Source organism: Aquarana catesbeiana, linkage group LG05 (genome assembly GCF_042186555.1).
Source record: "Aquarana catesbeiana isolate 2022-GZ linkage group LG05, ASM4218655v1, whole genome shotgun sequence".
Taxonomy (NCBI): Eukaryota; Metazoa; Chordata; class Amphibia; order Anura; family Ranidae; genus Aquarana; species Aquarana catesbeiana.
In genome coordinates, this window is record NC_133328.1 from 915,660 (window position 1) to 929,690 (window position 14,031).

Below are 14,031 nucleotides of genomic sequence, written 5' to 3' on the forward strand. Positions count from 1 at the left end.
GTTTGTACTTTATGTTCAACACAACCATCGTACACACAGAGTGAAATCCAGAACAGTCTACATGTTGGACGTGTTTTGAGAAATATAAAAAGCTGACACCGATAGACTCAAAGCAACAGACCGAATAACTGGAGCGCAAGTCAGACAAGCTGGACATGAAGATAAAGAGGTCTCCTAAGGGATGACAACATGGCTTCCTACCAGCTTCCTGTCAGTCCAATTCGGCAAACCAGAGAGAGGCCGTGTAAGATCATGCTGTATATGGTAATAACAGACATCCACAGCTGTTATAAGGGAGAGGGACTCCCACTAGACAAAGATTAATGAAAGCGGAATAAGATGTACAGAAAAAAAATTAAATTATCTAAGATGATATGCTGATGTTTATTCCCAGAAACAGAAGTGTACTTCTATAAGAAGATAACAGGCTCGGTGTTTGAAAACTATAAACTCGTTATTCCAGGCAGCTTAGACCAACTCTGGTCACATCCCCTCCAGGTAGATACACTGCAAGGGGAGATGCATTTATAAGGCACTGCTAGGTGGGAGGGTCTGCCTTTACTAACATAGTCTTAGGGGCATAGTAATAAAGTACAGGTTTAGCATTTGGAGAGAATATATATAAACCCCAGAAAATTGAGCCCAACGTTGTAGCAAAACACACTCACAAAATGTAACACCGGGTGCATGAAAAAAAAAAGTGAGCACACAGGGTGTACACATGGTCCTCCTCCGAAGAGAAAGGACCCCTAACCCTGATCCCCCGATGCACAAGGCTCCTGATAGGACTGGGGTAGTCACTGTTCCAACCAGTCCAAACCAGGCAGACCCCTTTCTTCGGGAGGCCTGCGGAAGCAAGGCCAACTCAAGTACTAGGTGGGGCTCCCCGAGGGGAGACACCATGGGAGGGGGAGAACATAGCCAAAAAGCCTTTCCCCAAGACTTTCAGGGCAGGCCCGAGGACCTGCACCCTACTAATTGGGAGGTGAGAAGGTACATACAGTGCTGTGCAAAAAGTGCAGTGACAAACAAAAAAAATTAAGGGGAAGTGAATAAGTGCTTTTGGTGCCAAGGTGCAAAACCATAAAGGTGCCTTTTGCTCGTAAATAAATGTTTTCTCTGGTCTTAGCCAAAATGCCCAGCCCTAGAGGCATTTGCAATGGCGTAGTGACCATGGTGCCGAAAAACTCATGGTGAGCTCCCCAATTGTAAATATTTACGACACCCCTGGACTGCCACTCCAGGGGCACGTACACCGTGGGCTTCTCTCAGCCCCCTGGCCAGATAAGTGCAGACCCATTCCTACCAGGAAGGCATTTAAACTTAGGGAGAGCCCTGCCATCAACCGGGGACAAGCTTGTGGGAGTCAGGCCAGATTAAACCCAGAAGAAGAAAAAAGGGTCCTCCCACCATTCCCACCGAATTCCATCAGGCTAGATACTAGCTAGCACAGCAGCCCCCCTTTCCCCTAACCCCCTCCCATTCTGGAGGAGCTCGGTTCTCTTTCCCATTGAGAACAGATACTACACTTGATCTTAGCCAAAAGGCCAAAAAGCAAGAAGGCCAAGAAAATTGAATGCTGCAGCAAATATTTTTAATGGGGGGGGTTGGAGAGTAGTTCTACCCTACTTGGTCTGACCCTGGTTTACAGAACTCTTGGAAAAGCTTTGAGGGCAAGCAACAAGGCCAGTTGGCTGCATAAAGAATGGCTTCAGCAAACTGGTCGCCATAGCCTGAAATCGGTGTGCAGATAGATGATCATGGAACTGAGGATTAAAGTATAAAAAAAGGTATTAATGCTAATTATTAGATGTTGTGAAGTGGAGTAGGTGGTCATTAAATCACAAAGACGGAGAAGATCTTGTGGCAAAAGGGTAAATACTGTAGGGAACCATGCCAGCTGGGAGGGGGGTATGACAACCAAAACCATATGGCCTTCATCACACTCATGGGGCACAGTGTGTACGGTAAGGTTCACAACAGGTTAAAGCATATGGAGATCTGTCCAGAAAAAGTCCAGCAATTGTTAATGTAAAGAGAGGATTACGCAACGTCGAAGAAACCTGGCAGCCAAGGAGAGTGGACCAGAATGCGCACTCCCACTGAATCAGTCAATGGGAGTGCTAGATGCCACTGAGTGAGCTTATGTACTCTGTGGCTGTCGCATTCAAAATGCCAGAGTGAGTAAAGCAACGAATCATCAAATTTTAAATTGGAAGTCCATGCAAAATCTAAAATTCCTGCATCTATGGACACGAGGGATCCAACACTAACCTCTCCATCCCTGTAAAGAAAAGTATACATACCTTTTTGGAAGCCGATATGACCCACTCCCACGCTGAGCCACAGCTTCTCTATGTAGGTTTGTGCAGAGGAGACGGAAAACAATGGAAGCCCCATAGTAAGTCTATGGGTGAGGTCACTTCCCATTCATTTCACAGCCATGGTCCTCCGTGTCCTCTGCAGAGCTTCTGACGCTGGAGATTGGGTCGGAGTGGGTCAGATTGGCTTCCAAAAAAAGGTATGTATACTCCTCTTTTCTTTACAGGGATAGAGAGGTTAGTGTTAGATCCCTGGTGTCTATAGATGCAGGGATTTTAGATTTTGCATGGACTCCCACTTTAAGTTAAGCTTGAACATTTCCTCCACGGAAACTATTCAGAAGGCTTTGGGGGGGGGGGGGGGGGGTGAAATGAGTGCAGCGCAAATAAAAGACTGGCACAAATGCTTCAAAGATGGTGGAGAATCTACTGAAAGTGATCCACATTATAGAGGGCCTGCAACAAGCAGAACACCTTCAGAACGTTCAATGGGCTGCAACCAAGGAAGATCGGCGACTGACAGAGTGAGAACTAGAAGCCGATCTGCAGACTCCAAATACTAATGTGCCCGAGGATTTGACGCAGGATCTTGGCATGAAATTAGTGGTGCACTCCTTTTTTTCTTCATCCTCTCTTCTTACTTCCTTCTCCTTTCCCTCCGCCCTTCAGCTATTCTCTTCAGCATGTAAATCTTTCAGGTCTGACCAATATATCTGCCAGTCATGCTGAGGCTGGACATTCCCCCCCCTAAGGTCAGACCTACAAATGCTCTCCAATGTTTATCCTACAATTTGACCTTTCTCCGTATCGAGGACTCTTAGACACTTGTCTGTCAAACAAGGCAACTCCGGCCGGAGTCCCCGGTAATCAGCCTTGGTTCATAGGAATCATATCAGTTCCTGGATTTCACCTACCGACAATCTGTTAAGTGTCTTCAAACTAACTCGCACCGCGTAGCCTTACGATGTCATGTTAGGCCTTGTTTCTTTAATCTCTCTCTGTATGTTTCGTTACAAAGGGCTGCGTCCCCACCTCTGCAACGTGTCACTACACTATTATTACCTCTTCTTATATCCTGGGGGAAGATTTATTTTTAATACTTCCTGTTGAGATTTTTTTTGTTCTTTCCCTTAATAAAAATTTTGAACAAGAAATTATTGGTGCATCGAAATGCATGAAATTTCAGACCGAAATTGAAAATTCAGGATGCACTCGGCTGAGAACCGAAATGGACAGTTTTAAACAGAAAATATATATATTTTTTATATAATTGTATATTTTACTTTTTAAAAGTATGAATTTAAGTGAATAGGATTTCATTTTTGGGCCATTATTGGCACTTTTTTTTTTCTATCTGCAAAATGCCTTTTTTCAGACGCTATGTTCACACATAGGTTGGACTTGTGTCTTTTTTCAACCTCACGTATTATGTAACTATATTGGTGCATCCTTACAGAAAAGTTATATATATTATATGGTGTATTTTTCTTTTAATTTTGTACCTACTTTGTCGTGATCCCCCATTTTGGAGTTATTATATAAAATACGTTGTGATGAGTTTACCATATTATTTGCTAGTTACCATATGCCAACACTTAGCCGAGCAAGTGGATCCTGAGAAAGCAACTCACAAGCGAAACACGTTGATCCACTATGATCTGTAGAGTGCTTATTATAAAAAATGACTGGCTGATGTTGATGGATATGGTTTTTAAAGAGCAAGTTCACCTTTACAGAAAAATCTGTGAGGTGAACTTACACAGGACCCCCTCCCCCAGTCCTGCTGACCTGGACCGTGGCAATCTGCCGTTCTGAGCCCCGGTATGTCCGGGTCAGAAGTCTGGAGCTTAGAAATCCCCTCAGCTGAATGTCCAAAACTTACCCAGTCAGGAGAGGGTGAGGAGGGGGCCCCGCGTAAGATCACCTTACAGATATTTCTTTAAAAGTTGAACTTACCCTTTAAAAACCATATCCATTAACATCAGACAGTTTTAGAATAAGCACTCTACAGATCGTAGTGGATCAACGTGTTTCGCTTGTGAGTTGCTTTCTCAAGATCCTCTTGCTTGTCTAAGTCTTGGGATATGGTAACAAATAATATGGTAAACGAATCACAAAGTATTTTATATAATATAATAACCCCAAGGTGATCTTACCCTTTAAGTTGTGTCAATTTATGTAGTAATACATTTCTAAATATTTCTCCTTTATTAGCACAAGTGGTCAGCTGGAGAGTAATCTTTATAGACGGTTGATGCATTATGGGATGGTGCCTGTATGTTCTTCTACTGAGGTCTTCCGCTCCCTAAATTATGGTCTTGGCATGAAAGGTCCCATGTACAAGGTCTCTTGTATCTTTTTCAATAAAATGTCTATTTTCCATATTACACGACTGGATTCTTTCTGGACAGACCTCGTATCTAAACCTAAGAACATAACATTTGTATATTGCAGCTTGCCAGTCCTCAGTTGTGGTGGCTGCATTCGCCCCTCCCCCCCCCCTCTATTTTCACCCGATATTCCTGCCAGAAACACACTTCCTGTCCCGGGGTGACAACCCTCACTCACTGCGCTGTATCTACAGAGAGAACATGGATAAAACAAAATGCAACGCTGATCTTCAAGAAAGCATCCATTATTTGCAACTTGCAAACTCAAAGTGTTTGCAATAAAAAAAAAAAAAAAAATCAAACACACACAAGTTCTGCTTGAAATTTACAAAGTGAAGGTCAAGAGGAAGAGTTAATGTCTAATGTCAGTTCAACTCTCAAACTGCTGGCACAGAGATCATTCAATCACAGACGTCACAGCAAATGACAAGAAAAGAATGAAAATCTCAGGTGCTGTAAATCCCAGGAATGAAGGAATTATACGGAGGACATGCTGTGTGTGTTATTATAAAGGGTCCAGCCATGGGGATGAATTATGATTGAATAGAAGTGACATAAAACATCACATTACCGCTAATCTACAACCGCAAAGGTCACCGGCTGATTGATTGCATGAAGTGTGACGGCAGAAGTGGTCTATTGTCCACAGTCTAAGGATATTATATCATTCTTCTACAGCCACCATAATCAACCCGAGTTCCTCCAGAAGTTGATGGGGGTTCCGTGAGCTGAGGCTGACCAACCTCCCATCTGATGACTCCTGGACAGTTCTGGGGTCAACCCAAAACACCAATGTAAGGAACATTCTTCTCACTGATCACCAATGTAAGGAACATTCTTCTCACTGATCACCAATGTAAGGAACATTCTTCCCACTGATCACCAATGTAAGGAACATTCTTCTCACTGATCACCAATGTAAGGAACATTCTTCTCACTGATCACCAATGTAAGGAACATTCTTCTCACTGATCACCAATGTAAGGAACATTCTTCTCACTGATCACCAATGTAAGGAACATTCTTCTCACTGATCACCAATGTAAAGAACATTCTTCCCACTGATCACCAATGTAAGGAACATTCTTCTCACTGATCACCAATGTAAGGAACATTCATCTCACTGATCACCAATGTAAGGAACATTCTTCTCACTGATCACCAATGTAAGGAACATTCTTCTCACTGATCACCAATGTAAGGAACATTCTTCTCACTGATCACCGATGTAAGGAACATTCTTCTCACTGATCACCGATGTAAGGAACATTCTTCTCACTGATCACCAATGTAAGGAACATTCTTCTCACTGATCACCGATGTAAGGAGCATTCTTCTCACTGATCCCCAATGTAAGGAGCATTCTTCCACTGATCCCCAATGTAAGGAACATTCTTCTCACTGATCACCAATGTAGGGAGCATTCTTCTCACTGATCACCAATGTAAGGAACATTCTTCTCACTGATCACCAATGTAAGGAACATTCTTCTCACTGATCACCAATGTAAGGAACATTCTTCTCACTGATCACCAATGTAAGGAACATTCTTCTCACTGATCACCAATGTAAGGAACATTCTTCTCACTGATCACCAATGTAGGGAGCATTCTTCTCACTGATCACCAATGTAAGGAACATTCTTCTCACTGAACACCAATGTAAGGAACATTCTTCCCACTGATCACCAATGTAAGGAACATTCTTCTCACTGATCCCCAATGTAAGGAACATTCTTCTCACTGATCACCAATGTAAGGAACATTCTTCTCACTGATCACCAATGTAAGGAACATTCTTCTCACTGATCACCAATGTAAGGAGCATTCTTCCCACTGATCACCAATGTAAGGAACATTCTTCTCACTGATCACCAATGTAGGGAGCATTCTTCTCACTGATCACCAATGTAAGGGACATTCTTCTCACTGATTACCAATGTAAGGAACATTCTTCTCACTGATCTCCAATGTAAGGAACATTCTTCTCACTGATCACCAATGTAAGGAACATTCTTCTCACTGATCCCCAATGTAAGGAGCATTCTTCTCACTGATCACCAATGTAAGGAACATTCTTCTCACTGATCACCAATGTAAGGAACATTCTTCTCACTGATCACCAATGTAAGGAACATTCTTCTCACTGATCACCAATGTAAGGAACATTCTTCTCACTGATCACCAATGTAAGGAACATTCTTCCCACTGATCACCAATGTAAGGGACATTCTTCTCACTGATCACCAATGTAAGGAACATTCTTCTCACTGATCACCAATGTAAGGAACATTCTTCTCACTGATCACCAATGTAAGGAACATTCTTCTCACTGATCACCAATGTAAGGAACATTCTTCTCACTGATCACCAATGTAAGGAACATTCTTCCCACTGATCACCAATGTAAGGAACATTCTTCCCACTGATCACCAATGTAAGGAACATTCTTCTCATTGACCACCAATGTCGGGGGTGTCATTCTTCCCATTGTCATCCAATAAATCTGACTATAGCTGGGGTTCCCGATAAGCTAAAATCTATTTCAAGGGTTCCTTTGGGGTAAAAAAGGTTGGTTGTGAAAGGCTGCATTCTTCTCACTGATCACCAATGTAAGGGACATTCTTCTCACTGATTACCAATGTAAGGAACATTCTTCTCACTGATCACCAATGTAAGGAACATTCTTCTCACTGATCACCAATGTAAGGAACATTCTTCTCACTGATCCCCAATGTAAGGAACATTCTTCTCACTGATCCCCAATGTAAGGAGCATTCTTCTCACTGATCACCAATGTAAGGAACATTCTTCTCACTGATCACCAATGTAAGGAACATTCTTCTCACTGATCACCAATGTAAGGAACATTCTTCTCACTGATCACCAATGTAAGGAACATTCTTCTCACTGATCACCAATGTAAGGAACATTCTTCTCACTGATCACCAATGTAAGGAACATTCTTCTCACTGATCACCAATGTAAGGAACATTCTTCTCACTGATCACCAATGTAAGGAACATTCTTCTCACTGATCACCAATGTAAGGAATATTCTTCTCACTGATCACCCACCAATGTAAGGAACATTCTTCCCACTGATCACCAATGTAAGGAACATTCTTCTCACTGATCACCAATGTAGGGAGCATTCTTCCCACTGATCACCAATGTAAGGAGCATTCTTCCCACTGATCACCAATGTAAGGAACATTCTTCTCACTGATCACCAATGTAAGGAACATTCTTCCCACTGATCACCAATGTAAGGAACATTCTTCTCACTGATCACCAATGTAAGGAACATTCTTCTCACTGATCACCAATGTAAGGAACATTCTTCTCACTGATCACCAATGTAAGGAACATTCTTCTCACTGATCACCAATGTAAGGAACATTCTTCTCACTGATCACCAATGTAAGGAACATTCTTCTCACTGATCACCAATGTAAGGAACATTCTTCTCACTGATCCCCAATGTAAGGAGCATTCTTCCCACTGATCACCAATGTAAGGAACATTCTTCTCACTGATCCCCAATGTAAGGAACATTCTTCTCACTGATCACCAATGTAAGGAACATTCTTCTCACTGATCACCAATGTAAGGAACATTCTTCTCACTGATCACAAATGTAAGGAACATTCTTCTCACTGATCACCAATGTAAGGAACATTCTTCTCACTGATCACCAATGTAAGGAACATTCTTCTCACTGATCACCAATGTAAGGAACATTCTTCTCACTGATCACCAATGTAAGGAACATTCTTCTCACTGATCACCAATGTAAGGAACATTCTTCCCACTGATCACCAATGTAAGGAACATTCTTCTCATTGACCACCAATGTCGGGGGTGTCATTCTTCCCATTGTCATCCAATAAATCTGACTATAGCTGGGGTTCCCGATAAGCTAAAATCTATTTCAAGGGTTCCTTTGGGGTAAAAAAGGTTGGTTGTGAAAGGCTGCTATACTATGTCAACAACTTCAAAATCCATTTACCACAAAGAACCAATCCTAGCTGTGACGAAACGCGTATAGGCGGGACTTCCGATTGTGATGTCACTTCCACCATCTGTAGCGCACGCTGGTTTTAGAGCAGGTCATTCCAGGTGCCGGGGTGGGGGGGGGGGTGGGCATGAGGGGGCAGTTTGTGGTTGCACCAATCTATGCGAGTGCACTACTTTTATTGCTATTTGGGCTTTTAAATAAGTTTGCTGCGCTATAGTAGTTTTCCCAGGTCGCCTTTTTCTCTAACACTATATGAATGCAATATCCCTATGATGTTCTCAGAGGCACATTGAATGGATAGCGGAGGAGGACGACAGAGGAGATCCATTAAACATCTGAGTGAATTGGTGACCTACTTCTAACAAGTGATTGACTCCCGCTGGTGAGTGTAGAAGAGCCCCTCTGTGATTATTCCGAGGACACACAGGGGCACCTATCACTTGAAAGACTTATTACTCCACTTTGCTTTTGTGGCACTATGTAGCACAAGATGCACTTTTGTTATAGATCTGCTCGTCATCCCAATTGGTTGCACTTTGTGATATAATTTTTTATTGACTCTTTTATAGCTTTTTTACTTTTTTATATTGCCATCTATTTTTAAGACAAGAATTCTGATGGTAGGGGAATGCTGCTCTATATTGTATGGCGACTAGCCAGCTGAAGCCGTTCTGTATGAGGATCTCCTTGAAGCCAACCGGCCTTGTAGCCTTCCATCACAAAGGCATCATAAACAGTACAGTAATCAATATAGGACTATTTAAAGTAGAACTATGACCTTTAATAAAAGTGTGCAAATGTAGGAATTGATGCTGGTTTGAGGCCAAAGGGGGGGTCACTCCAAATATTGATTTGATTTAGATTTTTCTTCTGTTTGCTGATTTTGCATTTTTTGTAAATAGATAAAAATAAACAAAATATATATTTTTTACTACTTTACAGGATTTCTTCACACTTGACTAACACATTTGCACAGTACTCAGCAAACAGAAAAAAAATCAAATCAATATTTGGTGCGACCCCCCCCCCCTTTTGGCCTCAAACCTCAATTCCTACATTTGCATACTTTTGATACTTTTGTACATGTGCACAAAGTCAGGAATTATTTGTAGGATTCGTGTCAGGTATACCAAGCAAGTGCTAATGATCATCAATTTCAGATGTGGGTTGAAACAGTCAATAACAAACAAACAGTTGTGAAGATACTGTGGGTGAGGAACAGCCAAACTCTGCTACAAAGGTGAGGTTGTGGAAGACTGTTTCAGGTCACAGTTCATAAACCACGGCAAGCACAGCAACAAGACCATAAGGAAGTTATACTGCATCCGCAAGGTCTCTCCCAGGCAAAGATTTCACAGCAGACTGGGGGTTCAAGATGTGCTGTTCAAGCTCCTTTAAAAGAAGTACAAAGAAACAGGCAATGCTGAGGAGCACAGACGCAGTGGTCAGTCAAGGAAATAATGCAGCAGATAAAAGATTCATTATGCTTCCTTCCCCTCTACATCAAATGATGTCCATCAGCACAGGACTGGTGTAAACCACTGGGACCCTGGACCCCCCCATCTACTGTCTAGAGAGGTCTGGAGGAAACCTGTGGCACCCAGGTACCCCCATCTACTGTCTGGAGTAGTCTGGTGGAGCCTTTATTTGTACTGTGATTGCCCGCCATTAGGCATAAGCTGGCCCCTCAGCAGATAATATTTGCCTTGGAAGCTAGTCAGGGCTTTTGCAGAGATGAGAACCCCCCACATTATGAGGGCGTTGTGTACCTGAAGGGGAAATTTAAAGCCGGCACTGTTTAATGGAAATAAGCAGAGCCAGTCCTTCATACCAGTCATTGTCAGATATTTATCGCCTCCATTCCTAAACAACAATGAAAGAGCAGATGCAAGGATGCACACGTGCCGCCGCAGGGGGCTGAGGGATGCACACGTGCCGCCGCAGGGGGCTGAAGGATGCACACGTGCCGCCGCAGGGGGCTGAAGGATGCACACCTGCCGCCGCAGGGGGCTGAAGGATGCACACCTGCCGCCGCAGGGGGCTGAAGGATGCACACCTGCCGCCGCAGGGGGCTGAAGGATGCGTATGTGCGGCTGCAGGGGGGCTGAAGGATGCGTATGTGCGGCTGCAGGGGGGCTGAAGGATGCGTATGTGCGGCTGCAGGGGGGCTGAAGGATGCGTATGTGCAGCTGCAGGGGGCAGAAAGATGCGTATGTGCAGCTGCAGGGGGCAGAAGGATGCGTATGTGAAGCTGCAGGGGGCAGAAGGATGCATATGTGCAGCTGCAGGGGGCAGAAGGATGCGTATGTGCAGCTGCAGGGGGGAAGGGGGGCTGGCCTTCTGCACGGGCAGGTTCACTTTAAAATGCTCATGTTAAATTGGACGCGTTTTGAGCCTTCAGCGCCGTATTTCCAGGACAACAGAAGTACATTTCTGGCCGAATTCCCAGCTGCCTGGTAAATATCTCACCCGTAAACACACCAGACTACAGTTGTAATTTAGACCCTCCAGAATGTAGATGACAGCCTTGCCCCCTGCAATTTCCTCACCTGCTTGTTATGTGATGGAGCCGGCAATCAACGTGCCGCTGCGGAGGGAACAGGAGGGGGGGGGGGGGGGACAAGTTATCTGGGTGTTAAGTGGGTGACAAGACGCACGGCTATATCAGCGCTATTCCCCCCGTCTTACTGCTGGGGGTGCTGTGAGATCTCCGATGAACGGGGGGAAAAAACTGTGTGTGCATGAGTCAGCAGGAAAGTGAGCAGGAGTTACCGTGGTAACAGTCAGGTATTCACCGCACACTCACCGCTGTGACACGCCGTTCCCTCCAACACGCACAGTTCTTGCTCATTTATATGATAGCACGGAAATTATAACGAGCAGCATTAGGACAGGCTGACTGTAAAGTCAGGCATGAGATGCAAAGTGCGGCACTGCAAGTCCCAGCCTGACCTCACTAAAGGGAAACTTGCCATCTCTGACCCGGAACAAATACGGACACCCATGTGGGCGATTCAGGGCTGTATTGAAACCCAGTGCACTCCCACCAGGTACAAAGTAGTTGGAAGAAGAAACCGCTACAAAAAGCCTCTGTAGTCCCTTATGTAAACCCCGTCCTACTTCACAAAGCTGGGTGCTGGCTGTGCTTCAAAATGCGAGAAGAAAAGAGGTCCTGGACTGCCGCACTCCATGCAAAAAAACATATTTATTTGAAAATGGTTAAAATCCAAAAAAGGCAAACAAAACAAAAGGTGGACAAACCAGACGTAAAATAGCTAACGCGTTTCACATTCAGAGATGCTTACTCATAGCTTACTCATGAGTAAGCATCTCTGAATGTGAAACGCGTTAGCTATTTTACGCCTGGTTTGTCCACCTTTTGCTTGCCTTTTTTGGATTTTAACCATTTTCAAATAAAGATTTTTTTTGCATGGAGTGCGGCAGTCCAGGTACAAAGTAGTGTTATTCTTCTAGTCCTGAGCATCAAATAAAGAATATCTTTTTAAAAAAAAAATGATAATAGAACAACTTGAACGTCCTCCAAACCAGTGTCAGTCGGATCAGCATGTGAAGAGACTGGTGTAAGACCAAGACCGAATCGGCTTGTCAGGTTCCAGAAGACCAACATAATGGTGGCTGTCTGCACACAGACTCCCCCTTGTTGCATAATTGTATAAAGATAGGTAAAAGATGGCTTTAGCTCATGTTCTCCACCTGTAGAGAACTCTAGACGCGTTTTGCCCTTTTTGGGGCTTAACTGTAGACATCTACATTTAACCCCTGAAAAAGGGCGAAACATGTCTGAGGAGTTCTCTAGAGGTGGAGAACAGGAGATGAAGCCATCTTTTACCCATCTCATGAAATGTACAAAATGCAGTTACATAGAAGGGCTGAAAAGTGACAAAAGTCCACTGAGCTCAACCAACAGAAACCAGAATATAATTCTTTTTTAGATATTCCCATTGGTTCTGAAATAGAGAATGGTGGAACGTCCCTCATTCAGGGTTCTGGGGATTGCCCAGATTCCATCCGTTCTTCCAGAGGTTACAAGGAGGTCCTTGAGCAATGAGCAACTTCTGCCTCTTTAATGAGTATTTACTGATGCCAATGATATTCTAGCCATCTGTAAGGGGGGGTTCTTCCCAATGACCCCACAAAGTATTCTTCCCACTGAACATCACAATGTACTGTGAGCTGTAGGTTGAAGATAAGACACCAATTCAGTTCAACCTGTGTGGGTGTGTGTATATGTCAACACCATTTCCCATATCCCTGAATATTGCATTCATCAAGATGCCCATTTAAGTTTTTTTAAATCATCAACACTTCCTGCTGATGCCACCAATTGTGGAAGGGAATTCCACATCCTTACCACTTTGACAGTAAAGAACCCCTAAGCAGTTTAAGGTTAAACTGCTTCACCTCCATCTTCCATTGAGCAGAAACTTGTCTTCTTGATCTCCCTGAGACTGAAAAGTTTCCTCCCTATGCTAGAGGCAATGTGTTTCCTGCCCATATCTCAGGGGCTGCCCTGGAAGATGACTGGAGGTTAAACTCTCCTCCGAATTCTAGAATCACCCTTCAGGTATTTGCATATCGCTATCATATCTCCTCAGAAGCGCCTCTTCTCCAGGGAGAATACGTTTAATGCTTGTAGTCGTTCCTTGTAATTGAGGTCCTCCAGTACCTTTATTGCCCATCTATGGACTCTATCTTTAGCTAGAGTAGTAATTAGCAGGGGTTCCCCAAGTCCGGAAAAGTTATTTCAAGGTTTCCTTCAGGTTAAGAAGGTTGAGAAAGGCTGACCTAAAGGAGAGCTAAACCCAGGAACACAAACGTATTGTACTGCAGCTTGCCAGTCCTTAGACATGGCGCCAGCATTCGTTTTTCTTTTTCCGGTCTAGTACGTTCTCCATGCAAGTATGGAAACCTATCAGCTGATCCAGCCAGAAATGTCTTTGAAGGCTTTTATTCTCCAGGTTATAGTATATATAGTAGTAGTTGGTCACATACAAATGGTTCTGTACTGTTGAAGAAGTTTTGTATCTTCTTCAGTTCTGAGTATGAGGAAGATCCCCCAACATTTATATCCACATAGGGATCACGAAATACTTCATCTAATCGTCATGGAATGTGTACATGTTGACTGTCTAAGAACAGGATGGATAATCAACACCAACAAGAAGAATTGATTCTATCCTTGGACAATGTTGATGTTGGAGATGTTGTATCTTCTTCCAAGACACTTCTTCAGGTCTAATGAGTGTCAGGAAGATACCCCAACATTTATATCCACACAGG

The 14,031-nt window shown here is 43.5% G+C and overlaps 1 protein-coding gene and 1 pseudogene across 1 annotated transcript in view; both read right to left on the bottom strand.

Moving 5' to 3' along the window:
* TSNARE1 (t-SNARE domain containing 1) overlaps positions 1-14,031 on the bottom strand; it is a gene marked incomplete in the record, with an annotated part of 405,182 nt that overhangs the window by 207,717 nt on the left and 183,434 nt on the right.
* LOC141146457 (U2 spliceosomal RNA) lies at positions 1,396-1,559 on the bottom strand (annotated as a pseudogene).